The following is a 21199-nucleotide window of genomic DNA, read 5'->3' on the forward strand; positions in this document are numbered from 1 at the left end:
GAAGCAGTGTGGTGGCAGGGGATCATGCTTCATCTGGCCAAGTGATATATGGGGTCTTTCCCTACTTTGAATCCTGTTATATTAGTATCAATCACCATCTGTGGTGAGCTCCTTACCAATGCATTTCTAGATACATGTTTTGCTTTCGCAGCTTTGGGACTTTTCCCCTCTGCATTCAGATTTGGTGCCAAAATAGAGGCACTGACTTTCCTTTGAATCAACTCCGTCATCTCAGCGCTTAAATTGACTCATATCAGCACCAGACTTTGCTTGGTTAGCTGTTTATTTTAATCTTCAAGATCCCAGATCACTCCTCTGACATTGCTCCCAGCAGTCCTTGACTGTTCTGCTCGTCATTCATGCCAGCCTCACAAGCCCCGCTAATTACCAAGGAAATGCGGGGCACCCCAGCAAGCAACGTTGTGAGCAGCAGCATCTAAATGCCCAGGGTAGATGAAGGTGAGCCCTTTGGATATGTAGAAGGACACAGCTATAAGTTTGGGCTTGGGGTGCTTTTGTGTGCCAAGAACAGATGGGAAAGCTCATGGGTAAATCGTTCTCTTTTGGTGTTTATTGGGACCCCTCATCACTGGTTTGTACTTTCTCCTTAGCTCAGACACGAGCTCGGGGAGAATGTATGGGGGCTTGACAGGTAGATAACGATAACAGCTCCTTGGCAATTACTCTGTGTCACCCCCAGCATGATGTGTTTAGAAAGTGTCTAAAGTGGGTGTTGTTTCAAAGGGACAAAGCAGCTCCTCAAACAGTTTTATGGCTTTGTAATTTATTTACCAAGGCAAGCTCAGGTCAGTCACACTATCTATTTCTTTTTTAATGAGATGCTGTTTATTTTTCACTCTCATGTTCTGGATGGATTGAGACACAAGAAGGTCAAACGACTTCTCCCTGAAGTCTCTGGGGCTTCCAAAGCTAAGTCATTCCACCTTTTAATGTGCTAAGCATGGAGCCTGACTTGAAGTCAGGGGAACTGAAAACAGGTTTAAAGGTGCTTAAAAACCTTCCTAATGAGGAACCTACACGAGAGCCCTGGTCTATTGTGTACTATTGAGTTTTAACCCATGCAGCTCCTCTCACTTCAGCTGAGTCTCACTACCAGCTGAGGTGATCTAAGGATATCCTTTGGGAAAGGTCTGCAGAGGAATATTTTTCATTAGCTCAACTACTGATCTGGACAAATTCAGATACTCCCACTGCTTTTTAGGTCTGAAATAGAAGCTCCTAAACTTAGCCTGGAGTTTTCTATTTCAGACCAGTCAAGGCCAGGACACTTGCCTTTCTGTCCAAATATACCAAAGGGACTTATAAAAGATACTGACTCTCTTTCCATATCTTGCCTCCACTTTAAGACTGGTGCAGCAGACTGGGGAATTGAGAGATCCTTTGACGGTGCACGGAAATTAACTATTAAATATTCAGAGTTGGTTTTGGGTTTTGGTCGTTTTTTTCAAAAAGCAGCACTTTTTCTTTTCCCCTTTCCTTTCGCAAAACAAGCAAACCAAATCGGAGACTAAAAACAATGATCCCAGATGCTCTTGAACAACCAAGTCATTAAAGAAAAGCATCAGGTGAAACACAACAGAGATTGGTGTCACTTACGGTGGTAAAACACAGAATCAGCACTCAGCTCTGCACTATGGTGGTGCCTGTGAGCTTCAGACATGGATGATGCTCAGTGCTGCACAACAGTAAACCTGCAGACAAGATGCTGTGCTCACCTCTGAAGTACACAGCCAGCCCAGGGATCTCCCAGCTCAGATTTGGGTGTCCAGCCCTCTGCCATAGGGTATATGAAAAATTGTGGTGGGTTGACCCTGGCTGAGGGCCAGGTGCCCACCAGAGCTGCTCTATCACTCCCCTCTTTCATTAGACAGGGGAGAAAAGGTACAATGAAAAAAAAACTTACGGGTCGAGATAAGGACAGGGAGAGATCATTCTCTAATTATCATCACGAGCAAAACAGACCGAACTTAGAGAGGGAATTCATCTTATTTATTACTAAGCAAAACAGAGTAGAGGAATGAGAAATAAAACCAAATCTTAAAAACACCTCCCCCCACCCCTCCCATCTTCCCGGGCTCAACTTCACTCCCAGCTTCAACCTCCACCCCCCTCAGCGGCACAGGGGGACGGGGAGTGGGGGTTACGGTCAGTTCCTCACGCGGTGTTTCTGCCGCTTCTTCACCCTCAGGGGGAGGACTCATTGTTCCCCCGCTCCAGCGTGGGGTCCCTCTCATGGGAGACAGTCCTTCACGGCCTTCTCCAACGTGAGTCTCCTCCACGGGGTGCAGACCTTCGGGAGCAAACTGCTCCAGCGTGGGTCCCCCACGGGGTCACGAGTCCTGTCAGCAAACCTGCTCTGGCGTGGGCTCCTCTCTCCACGGATCCACAGGTCCTGCCAGGAGCTTGCTCCAGCGCGGGCTTCCCACGGGGCCACAGCCTCCTTCAGGTGCCTCCACCTGCTCCGGCGTGGGGTCCTCCACGGGCTGCAGGTGGAATCTCTACACCCCCTCATCCTCCCTCCATGGGCTGCAGGGGGACAGCCTGCTTCACCATGGTCTTCACCACGGGCTGCAGGGGGATCTCTGCTCTGGCGCCTGGAGCACCTCCTCCCCCTCCTTCTGCACTGACCTTGGTGTCTGCAGATGTTCTCACATCTTCTCACTCCTCTCTCTGGCTGCAAAAGCGCTCTCTAACTGTTTTTGTCTTTCTTAAATATATTATTACAGAGGCGCTGATTGGCTTGGCCTTGGCCAGCGGCGGGTCCGTCTTGGAGCCGGCTGGCATTGGCTCTATCAGACACAGGGGAAGCTTCTAGCAGCTTCTCACAGAAGCCACCCCTGTAGCCCCCCCACTACCAAAACCTTGCCACGCAAAACCAACACAAAAATGAAGGGCTTAAGGTCGTAAGGTGGGTAAGGCACAGGAATAACCCATGGAGAACCCAGAAGAGGTGACCATGTGTTTATATCCATATGGAAAAGTCATCACTTCTGGTGTCCCAGTGTGTGTCCTGGGGAGGTATCATTATGGATTTACCCTGTTGTTTTGCTCTTTCACCAGCACCTGCCTTCAGCCAAGGCTGGACACAGACACAGAGCTGGATGGACCTTTCTGACCCAGCTCATGCTTCAGGCTTTATGTGAGGTAGCTCAAGTTCTTCCCACAGAGACATCTCAGCTCTTATATCAGCAGTTCAGATGCTTGCAGATTTTGCAGATGGATCTTGATTTCCTTTTTCCTCTGTTTCAGGGAAATGCCTAAATGAGCAGGCCTTGGATGGTCTTGGGAAGGGGGTCTCAGCCTCTCCTGGAGCTGGTTCAGTTTGTGCTCTAGTTAGCTGTTCACCGGAGCAGGAACCTATAACCTGACTTTCCCACATCACACACATGAGTGTCCTGATTATGAGGCTGGAGAGTCCATCTTCCACTTCTTCTCTTTGGTCCAGTGAATGTTTAATTATTTATACAACATGGAACAGCTTCAGCAGGAGACTTTGAGACCAGACCCCAGAGGATCTATCAGTTGAATGCTCACAGCACTTTTTCAGGACATAGGAGGCTCTGCATAAACCATAGGAAACAGGGGTTCAGTCTGGGTTTCCAACAGCCCAGGAGAGGGCTTAAACCAGGGGCATCTGTTTTCAGTGCAGATTATTGGTGTGCTGAGAAAGCTTATGGGATATAACCATTTATAAAGCATCTTGTGCCCTGTAAATTTAGAGGATGAACTCTTAGTCAAATCAGGAGAGAGGATGGACTTCCCATTTATTTCCATGGGCTGGGAAGTCATCAAGCAGGATTTAGGCATGATCATTTCAGCCAAGCCAAGATTTAGGCAGGTTTGCATATATCAGCATGTCAGAAATGTAAACACTATAGCTAGGTGGGGCAGATGGCCCTGGTTTAGAGTTAGGCTCAATGCGGCACTTAGATACCTACCTACCTTTATGGGGTTAATCTGCAATAACTCCACAACATAAAGCTGCAGAAATGCCACATAAGTAATTGGGAATATATGGTTAAAACAGAGAGGAGGTAAAGATATAAAGCCATACACAAATGCGACCTTCCTGCAGCATAGCCTTTGCTTAGGTTGTATATCACAGGGAGAGATTTTATTAGAGCTCATTAAATTTTAAAGCCTTAATGGTACCTTCTGTACTGCGTGATTGGTACAAAAAGGCGAGCTTGACAAAGCATTAATGCAGCAGGACGAAAGGCATTCTCCACTGCAGTGTTTGTGGCTGGGAGATAAGCTCCCGGCTGCAGAGCATCCACAGGATTAGCATGACATCGTCTGGTGAAAGCTGGTACGAGTCCTTCAGCTCAAGGCTGGAGCATCCCTGGGCGGGCAGGACCTGATCAGAGAAGCAGAAAAGATTTGCAGGGTGAACGAACTGGTCCTGATGCCTTTCAGGAGAGCATGGGAGTGTGACAGTCAGGAGCATAGGCAGGACTGCAGCAAATAAAGCAGCCAAGTATAGCAAACTTGCTGCAATAAAATTATAAGCAACATAAAAGTCCAGATTCTTGCTTTGTATGAATTGGTTCTGCTGTGGCTAAACCTGCCCGCTGGATCTACTGACTTTTTTCTTCTTCATTTTCCCTCACTTTCCCCACTCTTGGCTTTTTTTATACTTGAAAACTTTAGCAACTAATTGAGACATTTTCTCTGTCCACTTGTCCACCACTTCCAGCCACACTTTGCAGACCAGGTGAAACACACTGTCGTGGCCCAGTGCTGCTGGCTGTAGCAGGAACAGCCAGGAGCAGGAGGAGTGAGCAATAAAGTTACTTTCAGAGGGATGCTCTGTGTATGACTTGAAGCTTTGCATTTAGAAACCAAGAATCCATCTGTAAGACCACTATATTTTAGGGGCACCAGGGATGAATTTTTCAAAAAATCCTTAAGGGTGTTGCACATCTAAAACACAGTCTTCTTGGATGTCGAAGGCCTCAGCACAGTTGTGTCTCTCCCGCTCTGAGCTGTACACCCACAGCAGTAATCTGAAACTGTGTAAGTTGGTATCCAGGTCAGGGAGACGGCATAAGAGCTCATTTGCCTGACTCACCAACTTCCTTGCCAAGTGAGCATGAAATTTTCATGACACTGCAAAGTAGCTGATCCACAGCCTCCTAAATGTCGCTGCTGCAGAGATTTTATACCCAGGGAGCACCCTGAATAATTGATTTACTTTTGGGATGCAGGATTATTTATTTATTTATTCATTTGTGGTGGTGGTAGTGCTGGTCGTTTAGGAAAAATATATCAACTGAGTTGGGGGAAAACAAAATCTTTATAAAATCTTGGGTGGGACAAGACCACCTACCAGCTCTGTACAGAAAAACCTAGGACAAATCATGGGAAGATGATGCAGGGTTGTGATTTCAAGCTTGTCCCTGGGCCAAGGGAACAGTCTCCAGTCTTTGAGCTGGAGTCCCCACCAGTCCACATTTTTAATACAGCCAGTGTCAACCACTCAGATGAAGCTACTTTCTCCAGGGATGCTGAACATCTGTCCAAAAAAACCTTTTAATGGCAGCTGAAAGTAATCTCCTAGAATCATTCACAGCTTTGTAGGGTTTTTTTAAGCTTATGTCCATTATGTTTTATTATTCTCCAAAACGCTAATGAAAAGAGTGAATGGCCCAAGCAGTGAATCTGAGTGTTATCCATCATTCTCAAAGCACCTGGGCAGAACAACAAATGGCTTCAAAGTCTAAATGCTAGCACTGCTCTTCCCAACTTTTTTCTCATCATTGGCTCAAGTGCCAGCCCCAGAGGCACATGAACCCTTTCTCTGTACCCCACTTCTGCGGTCTAATGCTGACAGGGGCCTCCTTGGGTTTGCCCATTGTACCCATAGTGTGTCAAACATTTTTCCCTGCCAAGATTGAGCAGTTTCCAATATGAGGGTCATCCACCCAGGCGTAGCCAAGAGGAGCTACAGCTGTGGCGAGTGGAGCAGGGGGACATACTGACGGCTCAGTGAGAACAGAGAGTCGTGCCCTGTGCCCTGAGCATGACATCCCTTCTGCAGAACCAGTATTTGTAGAGTCAGCCTGGGACATTCCTGAATTCCTCTGGTTTGAGAGGTTCAGACAAAAAAATTGCCTATCAGTTAGAGGTACAAGATACTTCGAAGCCACATGTTACAAGCTGAGTCTTGCTTTAACACTCAGTGGGGCCCAGACTGGGTTGCTTTATTATTCAAACGCACTACATCTTAGTTATGTTATTTTTTTCAACTTGGAAACAGCTACATTCCTTCTACAAGCAAAGAGGTTGGATGTGCAGCCCGCACAGCCAAGGCATGTCTGAATTTGCCTCTTTTAAACTCTTTGATAATTTTCTCTATCCCTGAGTAACTCAAATAGTTTTACAATGAGTGACCTGGGGCTGGGGGGGGGGCGGGGGAGGGAAGGAAGCTATCCCTGACTGCGTAAGCTTTGTAAGGTTCCTTTCAGATCACTAAATTGTGACAGCTTTTCCGTGCCACCTCTGAGTCCTCTGCTTGAAAGTGTGCGAGCTCCCTTCAGTCATGCAGGAACAAGAAGATCTCTGCACGGGCAGCAGGCATTTGAGGATATTTATCGAGGCAGCCAGCCTAACAAAACACAGGCAAAATGTAAATAAGCACTAAGTGCTCACACACCGAGAGCGTGCACAGGCTCCTCACCGCCGCTGCAGGGTCTCTTTAATAAATACCCAAGTAGAAAATTAAAAGCTGCTTGGTATCAGCAGCAGGTAGCTCTGTCAAGCTGCTCCTGGCCCAGCGGGAAGCTTCCTCCCCGGTGCTTCCCGGGCTGAGTCGTGCTCCTCCGCCTGTGGGGGTCCAGGCTCTGTCTGTCGGACACATGGAACTAAATATATAGTCCATATTTTCCATGAGGAAATATTTTCCATGAGGAAAGAAGGCACCTACATTTGAGAGGGGCTGCGGTGGTTATCCATGAGCAGTAAAGAAGTAGCAAAGCAGTAAAGAAGTAAAGTAAAATTTTTGCTTTTAAAAGTTATCTTTCCTGTCAAAGCCAGGGCTGCCTTCAGACCATCTCTCACATAGCCTTTCGGAGCTGGAGTGGTGACCCTGGTGAGGTGGCCAGGTGGTGACAGCCCTGGCTGTAGCAGTTATGGATCTGCACCTCCAGCCAGGTGTCCAACCATCCAGGAGGTCCTGCCTGGGGACAGACAAGCAGACAGACAGACAGGCAACCCAGTTCCCGTCTAACACACGCTTTCCCAGTGACTGACTGTTTCCCAGACAGACAGTCAGAGAGCAGCTAGAAAATTTCATTTGCATATTGAAACTCCCAAAAAAACAACCACAAACCAGTTTTGATGCATAGAGAGAGGACTTTAAGCACAGCCTCGGGAAATTTTCTGTCAGTGGGAAGGCACCGCGGTGCCACCAGCTCGAGGACCGAGGGAAAACCCCGCGATGCTCCGGGCCATCACTAGATGCCCTCCTCGCTCAGCCCTGGGGGGAGCTCCTGGGTTCTCTTCCTTAACCCCCTGGAGTGGCTCTCCAGTCCCTTTCCCCATTTTGGGCAGTTGTTCTCAGCTCTCTTGTAGCCACGTCTCATTCAGAAAACTGGTGGCTTTGTGCTTCACCTCTCAGGACAACTGATACTGCCTGCTCATCTGCCCAGTCTCTACTCCTGAGGTCCTCCTTACTGCTTTCATCTCTGAGGAGAAGCTAACAAACCTGGTTGTGAGTACAACCGATTCCATCCAGATGCTCCCTGATAAACCTTCAGCCCTGTCTGCTCTAGGAGCTGGACTTCTTAATCCCTTGGCGTCTGTCCACAAATCATCTTGGCAGGCCTTGCCAATGAAGGCATCATCACCATTTGCCAGTCCCTCCCTTGGCAAACTTGTCCCTACTCCTTATCACAGTAACCATTTTTCTGAGAAGGATATTTTCATCGGTATTGTTAGTCTGACCTCTCTTAACTGTCAACTCTTACATGTCCCACCAGCAGCTCAAAGAGTGCTCTTCCTACAACAAACCTCTCTTTTAGACCCAGTCCTGTTCCTGCTAACTCCCTCCTCGACCTCCATACCAAATTCCTTCTCCTTTTCTTCTCCCGGCTTCTTATTCTCTCCCTGCAGTCAGATTTGATAACTTCTGTCTTTGCTTACAGCGTCACCAAACTCTGGGACTTTTCTCATCTTGCTCACAGTAAAATCTCCTGTCCACACCTCTTCACATCCTCCACCTTCAGTGGCACAAATTGCTCTCCCCTAACTTCCTATCCAAAATGCCACTGCTATAGAAACTCCATTGCCCTCCCTGCACCAGTCCACTCTTCCTGTCTTATTTTTGTGCCTACTCTGACTGTAATATCTTGAAGTCTTGTCCTGACTTTCTAGACCTGACATAAAGATGACTCTTTTCCATCTGTACATTCCTCACTGCTCTCAGGAGGCTCCCTCTGACCCTCTTCACACTACAGCAGCATCTATGCTGTGGGTCGTGAGATTGTAGCATCTACCTGCCTCAGTAGCCCTCTGCCTTTATGCAGAAGATGCCTTCCTCTGGCTCAAGATTTCCATTGTGTTCCTCCAGCCCATTCTTGGCTCTGCAACCAGTAGCTAGGCCACCCTGCTATTGGGTGGGAGCTGGGACTCTGCTGCCGGGCACTGTGTTGCCCTACCACATACTGCAGCAGCTCCCCAGGTAGTAGGCTGTCGGGCTTGTGATGTTTCTCACTTTCTCAAATACACACTAACTTGCTGTTGCTGTCTTGTGCCCTCTTCCACAGAATTACAGAATGGTAGGGGTTGGAAGACACCTCTGGACACCTAGTCCAACCCCCCTGCTAAAGCAGGATCACCCAGAGCAGGTTGCACAGAATCGTGTCCAGGCGGGTTTGAATATCTCCAGAGAAGGAGACTCCACAACCTCTCTGGGCAGCCTGTTCCAGTGCTCAGTCACCCTCAGAGTGACGAAGTTTTTCCTCATGTTCAGATGGAAATTCCTGTGTTCCAGTTTGTGCCCATTGCCCCTTGTCCTGTCACTGGGCACCACTGAAAAGAGTCTGGCCCCATCCTCTAGACATCCACCCTTTAGATATTTGTATTGATCAGATCCCCTCTCAGTCTTCTCCAGGCTAAACGGACCCAGGTGTCTCAGCCTTTCCTCATATGAGAGATGCTCCAGTCCCCTCATCACCCTCATAGCCTTCTGCTGGACTCTCTCCAGTAGTTCCCTGTCTTTCTTGACCTGGGGAGCCCAGAACTGGACACAGAACTCCTGATGTGGTGTCACTAGGGCAGAGTAGAGGGGTTGGATAACCTCCCTCGACCTGCTGGCCATGCTCTTCTTAAAGCACGCCAGGATACCACTGCCTTTCCTCCTTGAAATACACTCCCACCACAACAGCTTGTCTCACAAGCACCTTCCCTTGACCCAGATATTATAGATGATGTTTCATTTTTTATTACTGTAACAGCAGTTTAGAATCAGTCTCACTTGTTGATGTTCATGTGAATATTAACAGATCAGCAAAACTGATCTTGAAACCTCCTAAAACTATTTTCTCATGAACATTCAGGTCTTTCTTGTTCTCATCCAGCTAGAGCTGATATGACATAATAACCTGAATACAGAAAGAAGGATTTGTATTTGACTAATATTCTGACATACCAAGGCAAAACAGAAGAACTTTGGGAATAAGCTGTAGGTGGCCACCACAATGGGTATGAGGCAATCATCAGGTTTGCTTTTGCTTATCTCCTATTCTTGAGAAAGAGGGGTAAGAGCAGCAACAGACAAAAATGACTGTCACATGTAGGTTCCATGTATTTTTACATGGGGACACACAGGGCTGGTTAGACCAGCAATAATAAAGACAGCGCAGAGAAAGTGAGTGTCATGCAACTCTGTATGAAGACAACTCCTAAGCAAGCCTGAATAAGAAAAAAAAGAGAACTCGCAGTCATTTATATTGGTGCTAGAAAGGCCAGTAACAAATGAGAGGAACAGAAAGTTACGTGACTTGTGAAGGAATTTGATGTAACTGATGCCACAGAAACCTGGTGAGATGACTTTGCCAATTACTGTAATAAAACCATTGATTAGAAAGGGCAGAGTGGGGGTGGTTGTCTATATCATCACTATCAGCTTGTGAGTTGCTAAGTCAGATTTACAAGATATTGAGCAGAAGAGGAAGAATATCTGCAGAATGATCTGCTACTGACCATCAAATAAAGACAGAAAGTCAAAAAGCAGGATGACTTGTTCCTTAAATACATTCATTAAACTCTCATCCAATTTGTGGAAAGAAAAGTTCTGGATCCATGGAGGACTTCAGCAAAGGAGACATTTGCTAGAGATGTATGCTGCCAGTAGAAGAATAGCATTTAGGTGATACAGGTGAATTCTCTAACCCAGCAGGTACCGCACCCGAGGTGAGATCATTCATTATGACATACCATGGTGAACTAATTGCTGGGTAGAAAATTTGTTGCTCTCTGAAGACCAGCCATCGTGATTGTGACCTGGTTACTTGTGGCACTGGCTGCCCTAAAGACTCAGCATTAAAAAGGTAAGTTCTCTAACTCGAGGAAAGTTACTATCCAAATTCATTGAAGAAACATGGGTAGCAAAATCTGAATGAAAGTTGAAACCTTCGATGAAGAGTTTATCAGATGGTCAAAAAGTCAGGATTTCCAAGTAAAGCATACAAACAGATCATGCTAAAAATCTCATCCTGGTTGACTGAGAAAGTGAAGGAATCAATGTGAAATAGAAAAGCATCTATCACAGATATGAAAGGGAGAAATGGCTGCCAATTTATATAAAATAGAAATAACTAAGTGCGAGAAATGAGTAAGTGAAATGAAAACTATCCAGAAACACCTCAGAACAGACTGAGCAGAGAAAGTGTTCTAACATCCACTAAGAAAAAAAGTAGTTTAACAATAGTGCAGGAATATCACTGGGGAGAGGTAGTAAAATTAATTTCAAATTTCAAATACAAATTAATGACCACAGCATGGGCTCCCAGTACAGTCCTCTACTGTAAGGAAATAAAGCACCTGTGAGTGCGTATATGGTCTTACATGTAGGCAGAGATGTAGGGAAATGATTTTATCTTTGCATGTTCATGCATAGCAGTAGAAAGATCAATGCTGAAATAGTCCCTGACATGCAGACTGATGGAGTCAGGGAGAGGCTTTGTGGAGAGGACACTGCGTGCTTTTCCCCAGGAACTGCATTTAGCCACCGCTGGAGACTGGATCTAGAGCTAGACAGACTTCTGGTCCCCCAGAAAAGCCACTCGTATTGTCTTATGTTGTTTGCGCACCTCCCACGTATGCATTCTTCAAAGCAATCTGAAAAAAGGAAACCATGAACTACCTGCGACAGCAACCTGCAAAGACCAGAGCAAACACCATCCTCTGTGAGGTTCAGGGCTCGCTCTGCTCTTTGGCCTTTTATTGGCTTTAGTCAATTCCTCACATCACTTCTCAATCTCCTGTGACCACGTGCAGGTTAATTGCACAAATATTTGCACAAAAACCATTTGTTTCTTGAGTTCCTAGCTATCACCATAGCCTTTTAGCCTTGCCAGCGCAGGTCTGGCCTTGAGCATGACCTTTGGCAGGGTGCATGGACAACAGTTGTGTTTTGAGCCCAGCTGTCAAGACTATTTCTCCGTTTGACACTACAACTGTCTGTTAAAAGACAAAAATAGCCCTGGCACCAGGGACTGGGACTTCCTTCTGAAAGCCGAGTTCCCCAGTCACCAGGCCAGTTCCCCAATTGCTTTCCTTCTGAAACGTAAATGTATTTTCCATATACTTGGCCTGCTTTCAGTGGAAGAGGTACAGACCTCACCCTCTTCCACCTCTCCTCTCTTCATCACATCTTTTCTCCAGAACAACTGAGACCCTCATAGGAACTGCCAGGCACAGACTGGTACCTACCACCAGCTGGGGAGTCAAGGACTACAGCTGCTGGACTGCCATAAACTAAAGAAAAATATGAAAAACAGGATTTAAAAAGTAAATCCTGGGTGCAGAAGGAGTTGGAACGTTTTCTGGAAGGAACTGTTGATGTAAGCTGGTTGTCCCCAGTGCAGATCTGCTTTACTGAGACTCCCGGGGAGAGGGATGATGGTTTCACCATGGTTTTGAATCCACACCAGGATTAGGTGCTTTGCTGCTCAGCACCGGGCGTGTGGGAAGATTCAGCTGAAAGTATCTAGGGACCACAGATGATTAAAAGGCAAATAATTTGTAAGGAGAGGAAACAGATTGTGGGTTATATGTGGGCTAAACAGAAAGAAGGGGTTCATGTTAAATGTCTGTTGTTCTACTAAGAATGGCTTCCGGGAGTTATGCCTTTTTTTTTTACCTTGAATTTACATGGAAGAAAATACCAGGAACTAAAAACTGCTTTACTTGAGGTGAGAAGGTCAAAATAGGTGTGTTCCTTATGTATTACACAGTTGTATTCCTTGCGTATAAATGGTGCACTGGCTTCTGCTGAGTCCAGACACACTGAGCCTGGAAGAAAGGAGACCATTTTCAGCAGTGCTCTTTGATAACTGGGACAAAATACCGCGGGAAGTGACCAAAGACAGTGGGGGACTGGTGAGATCTCCATTCTTTTCATCTCCAGAGCAAGCCTGCGCATCCCTGCAGGAGATGCTTTAACCCAGCAGGATCTCTTCAGACTTACTGCAGAGCAACAGGGTGAAATGGGGGGGTGAGACTCAGAGCCGGACTCAGTGACCACACACCAACGCCAGCAGGAACCTCCCCAGCCAAGGACCTGGCCCACTTTTACGCACACTGGAAATCTAGGGGAGGTTTCGGGAGCAGGGGATTGTTTGGGCTGGTTTTTCTTTTGAACCATATAATAACACTTCTCATGTCTAGTTGCGCACGCTCTTTAAAGAGCTGGGATTCCCCCTTCTGACCGAAGTCACGCTTCCTTTAATCTCCATCAAACTATTATTTCAATATACCACCTACACAGCCAGATGAAAAAGCATCAGTAAAAGGGAACTGTTGTTGTTTTGTTTTTTCCTTCTCAGAAAAAAACAAAAAAAACCCAACCAAATCTTAGAAGAAAAGCTCAGAGTCTGGCTTTGTACGTACTAACTCCTACTTTCCATCTGGAAATTCCCCTTAGTTATACCATAAACAAACTCCTCTCAAATATGTTAAAATAAAGTGAAGTGAAATTCAGTATCAGACATGGAAGTAGGGAATATTTGTAATCGTGTGGTAACAAAAAAAAAAAAAAGACCAAGAGCAGATAGAATCTGATTTTTCATTTTATACTATTTTGAATTGCTTATTCAATGAAGTAATAATTCATCTTATAAAGTATGTGACATTTGAATACAGCTTTTCATTTGATTTTGTGATTGAACTTGATAAGGTTTTTAACTACAAGAGATTGCTTCTCTTCATTCCTAAATAATGGATTAGACTTTGAAGAGTAAATACCACCACGCTGCTAGCATTTTTCAAAAGTATTTAGGCATCGTAAGATGATTATTTATTGTTTTGCTATCCTACCACTGATGCTTCTAGTAAGACCCCCTCTTACAGGGAGATAAAAGATGGTGTCCTAACAGAAAACATTGTTGCTAGGAATAGGTGCACAAATTTTAGTTTACCACGACAGACTCATAATTTGTTACAATAAACCACTACAGGGGAACCACACAACAATTGCAGAGAACACAAGAAGATGTCCTTTTTATAAATAACAAGCCAGCCTTTAATCTCTCCTCCTGTTTCCATGCCTTTGGAATGCTAAGAAGATTTCTAGGAAAATAGGCCTGTGTCCATTTTATTAGAATTTTTATTTTGATAACATTTTAAAGCAACAAAATTACCTGAAATACCCCTGGCTGTCATTCCATCAACCAGCAGACAGAAGTAAAGCATTTTTTAAATTGTGCTGTCATGTGCTAATAGGAACAGCCACTGAGACCCTGATGTTGTTCTAACAGAGATCCACTTACTAAAGTGGCCCAGATCTAACTCCAAAGCTCTGGTCTAGTAATAAGACCTCAATTCATAAAGCATTTTAAGCACATGCTTCGGACTGATATAAGTTGCAGTTCTGCAGGAAGATGAGCCAACATAGCAATTTGCTGCCAACCGCCCTTGTACCGTCTCTGGCATTTGTCAGAGTCTTGGTTGGGCCAATTCTTCTCACTAAAATGGCAGAAAACTGTCCTACTGTTTATTTTTCAAAGGGAGCTGGACCTTCCCCTTTGGATAGAGGCAGATGATGTTGGCTTACCCTGCCTCCTGGAGCTGTGCCCTCAAGCAGTCGTTTAGATGCTGTGTTAAACTGCAGGTTACAGCATTCTGTTTTCCCCTCATGCTGGTTTTGCACAGTGCCTATAAGAAAGGGGGTCTGGTCCATACAGCAGAGTATTAACTGCAACAGTACAAATAAAAAATATTGCAAACTGCAGGCCTAGGTGGCTGTTTCAGGAGGTCTGCTGGGCAGCAGACTGAGAGCACAAGTGGCTGTTTTCATACAAAGCAAAATGGATAGAAACGTGAATTGCCTGAGGTGGGTAACAGGAGGCTGATGACCAACCCTTCTGCTGTGGCTGCTGCTTTCCTGGTATTTAAAGAAGTTCTGAGCAAAGGGACCACCTGATTGTAGTAACAGAATGTCAGGCTTCTCCAGGGTACCCAAAAACATCCGTAGGATATCAGTGGCTGCTCCTGGTGCTACCTACAGATACTCATGTTCATCTGCCCACAGAACTGAACTCATGTATCACAGCCCAGAGCCCTCACTGACATCTAGGCATCTCAAAGATCTTGAAACCAAGCAGAAGCAAAGACACTGCATCCTTTCTGGACCATCTGCTTTCTTCTTTTGTCCTCACAGCACTTTCCTCCTGCTCCCAAAAGTGCCAGGATATCACCCAAGGTGATGGGACAAGAAAGGGCCATTGTAGTGAAATCAAAGACAGACTTTATGGGTTTACTGTACTAGTGTTTTCCTGGGTATCTGGCACTTGGGAGCTTAACAAGACATGCTTTATTTTGACTCATATATCTGCTGTATGTATTCCATAAGCTGCAGCTCCAGGATGCAGCTGGACTGCAACCCACCTTTCTCTTGCCAGACTGCGTTCTGTTTGCTTGGGATCTGAGCGGTGATGCTGGCACAGCACACCGTGACACTTCTGTCCACTCAGGTCAGCAGGAGTCTTGGCATTTAGTCTGTAGAATTCTGTGAATTTCACGCATGTTTATTACATGCAGATATCTGTATTTTTTTATCTGTAATAATACCTGGGTCTCATATAGTATCTTTTTTGCCACTTCATCTCAAAATATCTTCAAAGGAAGTAGATATCACAGCTGTCTTTTTAAATAGAGAAAACGAAGACTCAAACAGAGATGAGATTAATGAAAAGAACCCACAAGATCAGTCCAGAACTGAGCTGCATCTGTTTCCTTCCCATTATTTGGCCATATACTCTAACGAAGCTGGTGGAGAATTATCAGATATTTGCATTTCTTAAAATATTGAAGCTACAGGTTTGTGCACTGAAGTTTCATGCAAAAACACCCCACATCTGTGTAACCTGGAGTACACAGAGCTTTGTGGTGTCAAGGTCCACTTGCTTCCACTCTGCAAACTCACTCTAGAAAAGCTAACTCAGGTATCGCTCACAGGCAGCACAAACTGCAGGGCAGACAGCCTTTCCATCTCCAGTCTTATGTGTTAAAATATGTCTGTACTACACCAGCATCGTGTGAAGCTACACCATGTATCTTTCCATGGGTAGCTCTATTAACAAAATGATTGAAGCTGCTAGTGTCAAGAGAAAAGACAATGGCAAGGACATCTTTTAATGTTAAAGAATCTTTCCAATTAATATGGTTGCTTCAAAAATGCATGTTCAAAAAATACATTACTGGCACCAAGCAGGGCATGGAAACATTGGTTGGAAAATGAGGCTGTAAATTCATTGTTTAAGTGAATGGAAACTGCCAAAGACAAGCCAAAATCCCAGGTGTCTATAGGAAGACCAATTTATAGGAAGATCTGTTTATACTGAGAAAATTGTGCCAGAGTCAGCATTTTCAAGGGTGATTTCCAGTTGATTTTGCCGTTGTCTATTCCATCTTTATGATGGAGTAAGAGGATCTGAACAACTGGTGGGAAAGGAGGGGGAAAGGCTTGGATTTTTTCCCATCAGTATGTGCACATATCTAGAAATCTCAAGGAAGATCATACTTATTTTTTCAGACTGTACCAGGGTATTTGGGAAAAGGTGAAGCAAATATCTCAAGATATGTGGCTCACTAAATCTCACTTTAATTGAAGTCTGAATGCCATGTCTTCATCAGACACTTCCCATTCTCCAAAACATTAAGTTGCTTATGACAATACAGCAGCAGAGACTGGAAGGGCCTTTCACATACACCAGCATCCCTCAACACCCAAGGGAAGAGGCCTCAAGAGAGGCATCTGAAGTAACCATCTGACTTTGCAGGACATGGTTTCATGGCCTGGCCACTGCAGAGTGGTATCATCACCCAGATCATCACCCATGCGTGAGCCTCAGTTTCCCCACTGGAGTGGCCAGTGACACAAAGAAAGTGGAGCAAAATGAAGAAACAAGTAATTGTAAAGTAGAGCCTGTGCAACTCTGTGAGGTCCCCCACTGAGGTGCAGTCAGGTAGATCACAGAATGTCTGGCAAAGGCTCAAACAAATCAGTTGTGCAGAGAGGTTCTCCCTGATGCTCTTATGGACATACATGCTGCTGGCAGGAGGTGTGTCTCCCATGGCTTGCTAAGGCTCACATCACAGGGGGGCTTCACCTCACAGGGACGTCACGCAGACCTCTGAGGTCTTCTTGCAAAAGGGGCTTTTGAGAAAGTCTGAGAAGTGAAGCATGGTGGGGGACAACTCTATCATCATGTGCCTGCTCTGCAACCACTTCTCCATCACACAGAGGTGTTGAAGTTCAGGTCAGTGGCTCAGGGTCTGATTTGCTCTAGAACATAGAATCATAGAACCATTAGGGTTAGAAGGGACATTAATGATCATCTAGTTCCAACCCTCTGCCATGGGCAGGGACACCCTCCACTAGACCAGGCTGCTCAAAGCCCCATCCAACCTGGTCTTGTTGAACTTTGTGAGGTTCACACAGGCCCACCTCTCAAGCCTGTCAAGGTCCCTCTGGATGGCATCCAGATAAGGGCTAGCATGCCCAGGGTGATCCCAGCTGTAAACAAGAGGGAATTCCTGGTGCAGGAGAATGCCAAGATGATGCAAATTGCCCATCTTGTTAAATAAATACAGACTTTTCCTTTTGAATCAAAGGACTCATGTTCTCAGTGTTCATGTGTGATCGCAGACTTCCACAACACATCGTGCTCAGGAGAAAACCCAGGACATTAAGTGCTGTCCCCCATGAAATCTGCCAACCTGCTTTGTTGTCCTGTTGCCTTTTTCCTCCCACTCCTCCTCCGTCTCATTTCCTTTTCCTGTGATGCTTACATGGCAGCTCCTGTACATGCCAATCAGTAAATCAAACCATTTACCGAGTATTATTTTCAATGCTATCTCTGCTCTGCAAAACATTTCCTGCTTTCCTGTCTGTGGCATTTCTCTAAGGTGCCCCTCAGCAATGAAGTCCCAGCACAGATGTGCTGAGGGTAGCCCACAGGCTCCTGCCAGTTTGCTGGCAGTTTCCTCTAGCAGGGTACAAGCTTCCTAAAGCCACTCACCCTCGGAGGGCTTGGTGCAGCTCTCCAAGGCAGACTGCCAGTCTTTGCTGTGGAGAGCTGGCAGTGAGGCTCCCTGACCATAGTAGGAGGAGCTGATGCAATGTAAACACCAGAGCCCTTTGAATCTGTGCCGCATCAGCTTGGTTAAGCCTAGCTGCAGAGCAAACTGTTGGAGGCTAAGGGGAAAAGAACAAGAGTAAAAAAAAAAAAAAAAATTGATATATGGCAGATGTGTTTGAGTGGGATTCAGTTGATTTGAAACCCAGGTTTGTCCAAGGCATTTACTCTGCATATGCCAATTGCCTGTCCTTCAGTCACTCACCTCACTGGTGATTTCAGACGAGAGGACAAGTTTTATGACTTTTTTTTTTGTGGTTGACACAATTCTTGTGTTAACCTGAGATACAATAACCAAACCCTAAAGAACCATGCAGTAGCACGGAGCTCTGTGTAGCCATATTAAAAAGTCTTATCTCCTCAGTAAGTTATCCCCTCAATGCATACTGAAATACTGCAATTTCATCAGCTTTTGGCTCTTTCACAGAAGTCTTCCAAGTTAAAAACAAAGCGAGGCTTGAAATTTACAGCGCTGTGTGTAGAAGGTGCAAAACCAGATTGAATTTCTGTATATTTGCACCACAGGATAAATGTGGTTGCTCAGGAGTGTAGACAACACTGTAGATGCACAATTGGTTCTTCCCTCTGAGTTTGCTAAGGTTAAACCAGCCGACTTCAGGTGTTGGCCCACCACTGCTGCTACTCTGAATTTGCAAAAAAAAAAAATCAGAAACACGTTTTCTTGAACCACACCCTTTTCCTCCCCTATGCACTAACAACTGTAACCTTTTTAACCTTGTGGGTGTTATAGTTTCCTAGTATAAAGATGGGGGGTTATAAAAATAAAGCCAGACATATCCGTCAAAGGGCTGTGACCTGAGCTGTAAGCACGGTGTGAGCGGCAGAGCCGAGCCAGCGGTGCAGTGTGGCAGTCGGGGTGGCTGGGTGGTGATCAGCGTCTGCTGTCGGAGTCTATTTAAAGTTTTCACTTGCCTTTTTGTCCTGGTTTCAGCTGGTATAGCACTGTGTTTTGGATTTAGTATGAGAATAATGTTGATAACACACTGATGCTTTAGTTGTTGCTAAGTAGTTCTTACATTAAGTCAAGGACTTTTCAGCTTCTCATGCTTTACTGCCTGAGAAGGCTGGAGATGCACAAGAAGCTGGGAGGGGAGACAGCCAAGACAGCTGACCCAAGCTGGCCAAAGGGATATTCCATACCATATGACATCATACTCAGCATATAACTGGAGGGAATGGGCCAGGGGAAGGGGGACCACAGCTTGGGAACCAGTTTGGCATCAGTCAGTGGGTGGTAAGCAATTGCATTGTGCATCCCTTGGTTTGGTTTGTTTTTTTCCTTTCCTTTTCTGTCCTATTAAACTGTCTTTATCTCAACCCATGAGTTTTACCTTTTTTTTTCCCCGATTGTCTCCCCCATCTCACTGCAGGGGAGTGAGTGAATGGTAATGTGGTATTTAGCTGCCTGTCAGGTTAAACCGCAACGCTTTTATTTCAGCAGTTTGAGCTGAAAAAAAGAACAAAATGGATGGGCTGGGATGTCTGGGGACATGCACGTTCATGGATCGAGTTCGAAGTGCCAAGTGAATCCATTGCTGCTGCAGCACACTCACTTGTCTCAGCTTTGGCTGTGGGTGTGTCGGTGGCAGCAGGGTCTCCCAAACAGGCTGTTAGATATAATACAGCTGTGTACTTCACCTCATCCCAAGGACCCCAACGTACAGGCTGGCACCTCCTTACTCTTACCATACAGAAGACAACTCTGTCGTTGCCCCAGAGAAGTCACTAGAGTCAAAGGTCTCAAAGATGCACCATGTCACAACCAGCTGTGCCATGCCAGGGAGCTCTTGTCAGGCTACGTATTAATCCCAGTGCACGAAGGGGTAGGACTGTGAAACATGATAGCGCTTTTCTCCTTGGGGCAAGAGACTTTTGCTGGATGAAAGCATGATCAGTCAAATACTTGTCTTACGAATTTCCACCCCTGAGGCACGCAGTACATCACCGCATCAGTGAAAACTGAGGACCACCACATTTCTACACACCATTCACAAAAACAGGCAAATCAAAAGCAGGACTTTCAAGAGCAGATGTGGGATGCAGGCATTTATGCAACCTGACAAACCAGAAGGAATCTGAGTGTGTCATCCTGCCCTATGATAGCACAGCATGCATCACACGTAGAAAAGCCAGTGCATTGAAAATCTCAGCAGCTGACACTTCTGCGTTCCACATTTCATTTCCAGCAGCGCAACAGGAAGGTTTCTGCACTCCCTGCAGACTGCATGCTATGAACGGAATGTGCATGGGAAGCCAGAAAGCCGTGTGAGCTCTGTGCTGGGATCAGCTCAATGGTTTTGCCACTGAACTGGCCTGATGGCCAGGGTGGAGCAGACATAGACTGCACATGTGAGGGGAAGACTCTGCAGGTAGGTGGTTGCTGGGAGGAAGCTGAGCTCTGGTTTTAGCTCAGAGCTCATCCCACACTATCTAGCTGTGGTTGATCCTGATATCAACTGCAAAAAAACCCCAATGGCTAGTTTTTGTCCTTGTCCTAGATCAACAGCATCACAGCCACTGCCAAAGATAAACCAGGTTTGAACCACAAGCTACTGAGACTCTTTAATAGGCACAGTTGTATATCATACCAGTGCAAGGGAACTTGTACAACACTTGGTCAGAGGGGCACAGAGCTGAGCAGACTTCAGTCCTCAATGCTTCTTAGCCCTGCTCTGGCCATTGCTGTCTTGGAGATACTCTTGAGCACTTTTCTGCTTTGCTTTTATCATTAAGTCCTTCTTGCCATCCTGTACATGCTGCATTCCCCAGACAGGTCTGCAGCTCAGTCCCCATTCAGTGTGCTGTCTGGTAACAAGAGAAGCCAGATATTTGGCTTTTTCCTACAAGACTCATACTTCAAGGAGCTGTTCTCACTTCCTCATTTTCCATGCTGAAAAATTTAAAGCCGTGTTCCATCATTTTCCAAGAAAAATGAGCCTCACTTGCTTAGAAAAAGATGCATAACTGTACAAAACTTGTCATCTCGGGTAATCTTTTGCAGAGCTGTTATGTGAGTGTCACTCTGTGTTCATTCATATGTGGAGGTAGGAGAGGCAGATAATGTGAGGTTTGCTCCATGTATAGGTTCTTGCTGGTCATGACCAGGGGAAGATAACGCTAACACAGAGTCTTTTTATGTGCAATGGAACAGAGAAATGCCAAATATCCTACCAGCTTTTCTCTTGAAGGTTTCTAAATGAAAAAGGAGAGTGAAAAACTCAGTCTGAAAGTCTTTCAAAGACATTGGACCTCATCAGTCTTCCACAGATATTTCTGTTTACTAGTCAATGGTGCAC

General features: G+C 45.6%; 1 protein-coding gene across 1 annotated transcript in view; it reads left to right on the plus strand.

The window, feature by feature from the left end:
- The first annotated feature begins 9364 nt into the window (after positions 1 to 9364).
- Positions 9365 to 21199, plus strand: part of GPR132 (G protein-coupled receptor 132) — a 31350-nt gene continuing 19515 nt past the window's right edge. The window contains exon 1 of the mRNA XM_075753394.1: positions 9365 to 10571. The gene's annotated coding sequence lies outside the window, so the exon portion shown is untranslated. The remainder of the gene's footprint in view (positions 10572 to 21199) is intronic.

Source organism: Balearica regulorum, chromosome 5 (genome assembly GCF_011004875.1).
Source record: "Balearica regulorum gibbericeps isolate bBalReg1 chromosome 5, bBalReg1.pri, whole genome shotgun sequence".
Taxonomy (NCBI): Eukaryota; Metazoa; Chordata; class Aves; order Gruiformes; family Gruidae; genus Balearica; species Balearica regulorum.